Here is a 4,785-nt window from a genome sequence, read left to right on the forward strand (position 1 = left end):
GTTCCTCATTAGGGGAAAAAAAAGAAAAAAAGGGCTTCTTTGGAGGAAGGTGTACTAGGCACATCTCACCTGTCCAAAACCCTTTTGCCCATTATACTTAGTTTGGGCTGAGGGAAATAGTTGAGGTTTCCCCCCTCTCAGACCTCTGGGTCCTTTCTGTCCAAGCCATTAGGATAGAAAAGAGAAACCCGTTTTAAAGTGAAGCCCACAGACCACCCCATTCTTCACCAACCCAGCCATTTAGTTCAGCCAAACCGTTGAGTCTCAGGAGGCAGCACTGCAGAGACGATTAAGTGAGGCTTATACGTACAGACAATCATTCAGGTAATGTGGTCATAGGCTTATGCCCTTTGAAAATAGAAAACACATGTTAATTTATGTAGCATAACCCACAAACAAGTCTCTAAATCTGTAAGACTGTCTTATTGGGAAGACATCCAGTTGCAAGGCACTTGAAATTCTGTTTGCCTGCAACTTGAATATCTTTGATGATATCACAGACATGGTTTAATTTTCAAGTGAAACCATATTTTAAATGAAAAGAAACTTTTAAGACGGTTAGCTGCACTACTTTATAGTCTACCACTGATCATTGTGATTTTCCTTGAATAATAATTTTTCTCCCTAAGATTACCCTCCTTGTCATTAAAGGGACTACGTTAAGTCCATTTTTAATTTATCCTGTTCATTTGCATAAACACAACAAGAGCAGAAAATGATCACTTATGATCTTTAGTTCTGCTTTGCCGGAACTTACCCAAGGAACATTTAGGGTGACCCTCAGTCTGTTCTTCAGGGCACAGAAGCTGGGCCACATACCTGGCATTTATCCTTGCCTGTACACATCTCTCCTTTCCAAGTCTTTCTGGTTTTCCATTGTGCTTTAAGGTCCCTTCTAGCCATCTTTCAGGAAAACAACCTTCGTTCCTTCCCTGGAAAGATTGCTTTGGACCGCACAACCAACCATGGTACCAGCCCTTTTATCTCGTGGGCTTTTATTATCTTTGAAAGTCATTCCCAGTTCCTCGGGGCTTTTTGGTAACAACCTGAGCCAAAGTATGTCTCCTTTAGGCTTGACATTCCAGTCAAAGACTTGGTCAAAAAAAAAGAAAAAAAAAAGGAACCTCTATTAACAACTGGTCTTATTAGTTTTATGCAAAGAAACTTATGTCATTACTTACTTGTTTAGAATGCCAAACTCTGGAGGGATCAGATAGGGAGAAAAATATACAACGTGAAAGAAAATCTTTGTCCTAATATTCACTGAACTGGCATTTCCATTCTTCATATTTTCATTTTTACCCCACTAAAAAAAAATTTTTGTTTGTTTCTCCATTACAGTTGTCTCACTTTTTTCCCCCTCTTGCTTCCCTGCACCCTGCTCCTTCCTTCCCCCACATTCAGTCTCCACTCAGTTGCCCATGTCTATGGGTCATTTATACATGTTTTTTTTTTTACTTGACCCTTCCCCTTCTTACCCCCTTCTCTCCCTCCCACCTCCCCCCTTGTTACTGTTAGTCTACTTCTTGTTTACATAGCTCTGTTTCAATTTTGCTAATTTGTTTGTGTTGTTCATTAGTTTCCTGTAATAGGTGACAGCATAAGGTATTTTTCTGTCATTGCCTGGCTTATTTCGCTAAGCATAATTCTCTCTAGTTCCATCCATGTTGTTGCAAATGGTAGAAGTTCCTTCTTTCTTTCTGTTACATAGAACTCCATTGTGTAAATGTACCACAGTTTTTTGATACACTCATCTACAGATGGGCATTTAGGTTGTTTCCAGCACTTGGCTATTGTAAATAGTGCTGCTATGAACATTGGAGTGCATAGGTTCTTTTGAATTAGTGTTTCAGGACTCTTTGGATATAATCCTAGCAATGGAATTGTTGGTTCAAAAGGCAGTTCCATTTTTAGCTTTTTGAGGAAATTCCAAACTCTTTTCCACAGTGGCTGCACCAGTCTGCATTCCCACCAGCAATGCACCAGGGTTCCCGTTTCTCCGCATCCTCTCCAGCACAAGTTGTTTGTTGATTTGTTGATGATGGCCATTCTGACTGGTGTGAGGTGGTATCTCATTATGGTTTTTATTTGCATCTCTCTGATGGCTAGTGATGTTGAGCATTCTTTCATATGTCTATGGGCCCTCTGTATGTCTTCTTTGGAGAAGTGTTTGTTCAGGTCCTTTGCCCATTTTTTAATTGGGTTGTCTGTCTTCTTGGTGTTGAGTCGTATGAGTTCTTTATATATTTTAGAGATCAATCCCTTGTCTGAGATGTCATTGGAGAATATATTTTCCCATATGGTTGGTTTCCTTTGCATCTTGCTGATGTTTTCTTTAGCTGAGCAGAAACTTTTTAGTTTGATGTAGTCCCATTTGTTTATTCTTTCCTTTATTTCCCTTGCCTTAGGAGATATATCAGTGAAAATGTTGCTACGTGGGATATCTGAAATTTTCCTGCCTATTTTTTCCTCTAGGACTTTTATGGTATCACGGCTTGCATTTAAGTCTTTGATCCATTTTGAGTTTATTCTGGTGTATGGTGTAAGTTGGTTGTCTAGTTTCATTTCTTTGCATGTCCCTGTCCAGTTCTCCCAACACCATTTGTTGAAGAGGCTCTTTTCACTCCACTTGATGTTCTTTCCCCCTTTGTCAAATATTAGTTGACCATATGAACCTGGGTTTATTTCTGGGCTCTCTATTCTGTTCCATTGATCTATATGTCTGTTTTTATGCCAGTACCAGACTGCTTTTTCAAGCTCTATGGGCTGCCAGGAACAAAGTCCAGAAGACCGCCCGCCACTGTGCCAACACCTATTGGCTAAACCTGTGCAGAAGCATCCAGGAAGCCATCGATATAGGCAACGCACGAGGAATGTATGAGGGTATCAAGAAGGCAACAGGCCCAATCCCCTCCAAGATCGCCCCCCTTAAGTCCAAGACAGGTGACGTCATCACTGACCAGGAACAGCAAATGCGGCGGTGGACCGAGCACTACCTCGAGCTGTACGCAACGAGGAACACCATAACAGACACTGCTCTTAACGCCATCCCAGACCTACCAGTCATGGAGGAACTAGACACCCCACCTACTGCGGCAGAGCTCGGCAAAGCCATCGACCGCCTCGCTTGCTGGAAAGCACTAGGAAGCGACGGAATCCCTCCAGAAATCCTAAAGAGCGGGAAACCAGTCCTGCTACAGCCGCTCCACCATCTACTCTGTCTCTGCTGGATGGAGGGTTACATCCCCCAGGATATGAGAGACGCCAACATTATCACCATGTACAAGAACAAAGGAGACCGCAGCGACTGCAACAACTACCGGGGCATCTCTCTCCTCAGCGTCGTCGGCAAAGTATTCGCCCGGGTTCCTCTTGCCCGCCTGCAGACCCTTGCTTCCCGCGTCTACCCAGAGTCCCACTGTGCCTTCAGAGCTGGCCGATCAACAGTGGACATGATCCTCTCCCTACGCCAGCTGCAGGAGAAGTGTCACGAGCAGCATAAACCACTCTACCTCGCCTTTATCGACCTCACGAAGGCGTTTGATCTGGTCAGTCGAAGCGGACTCTTCAGCTTGCTACGGAAGATTGGCTGTCCACCACATCTGCTTGCTGTGGTCATGTCCTTTCACGACAACATGCACAGCACGGTGTCCTACAACGGCGCAACCTCTGAGGCCTTCCCAGTCAGCAGTGGAGTAAAGCAGGGCTGCGTCCTCGCGCCTACGCTGTTTGGAATCTTCTTCTCCATGCTCCTCCAATACGCCTTTAAGGACTGCAGCGAGGGTGTCTTCATTCACACCAGATCCGATGGCAAGCTCTACAACCTGGCCCGTCTACGAGCCAAGACCAAAGTCAAAGAGGTGCTCATCCGTGAGATGCTCTTCGCCAATGACGCAGCCTTGACATCACACTCCGAAGAGGGACTCCAGCAGCTAGTCACTTGCCTTTCCCACGCATGCAAGGAGTTCGGACTAGCCATCAGCCTGACGAAGACGAACGTTATGGCTCAAGGCACGGGGACTCCCCCATGCATCACCATCGACGGATACACCCTGGAGGTTGTCAACGACTTCACTTACCTCGGGTCCACCATCTCGAGCTCTCTGTCAGTCGACTTGGAGGTCAATCGGAGAATCGCCAGGGCAGCCACAGTTATGGCCAAACTGAACCGGCGAGCGTGGAACAATTCCAGCCTCACTGAGAAAACCAGACTGCGCATCTACCATGCCTGCGTACTCAGCACTCTCCTCTATGGCAGCGAGACGTGGACCACCTACGCAAGGCACGAAAGGAAACTCAACAGCTTCCACATGAGGTGCCTGCAACGCATCCTGCATGTCGCCTGGCAGGGTATGGTCCCCAACACCGAGGTGCTGAAGCGAGCCAACATGAGCAGTTTGCATGCAGTTCTTAGTGAGAGACGCCTCAGGTGGCTCGGCCATGTCAAAAGAATGGATGCAGGCCGTATTCCCAAAGACCTCCTCTACGGCGAGCTAGCAGAAGGCCAGAGGATGACAGGGCGCCCAAAATCGCGGTTCAAAGACATCTGCAAAAAGGACATGACACAATGCTCCATCAATCTCAACACATGGGAAGTTCAAGCAGACGACCGCTTAGCCTGGAGGCTCGCGGTCAGGCAAGGTACATCACGCGCAGAGGCTGCGCGCAACGAGGAGGCGGTCCAGAAAAGATCGAGGCGGAAGCAGCGTCAACAGCAGCAACAACAGCCATCTGCCTTCACCTGTAACAAGTGCGGCAGGGATTGTCACTCCCAAGTTGGACTGC

This window comes from Furipterus horrens, unplaced genomic scaffold, assembly GCF_987537825.1.
Source record: "Furipterus horrens unplaced genomic scaffold, mFurHor1.1.pri manual_scaffold_6, whole genome shotgun sequence".
NCBI lineage: Eukaryota > Metazoa > Chordata > Mammalia > Chiroptera > Furipteridae > Furipterus > Furipterus horrens.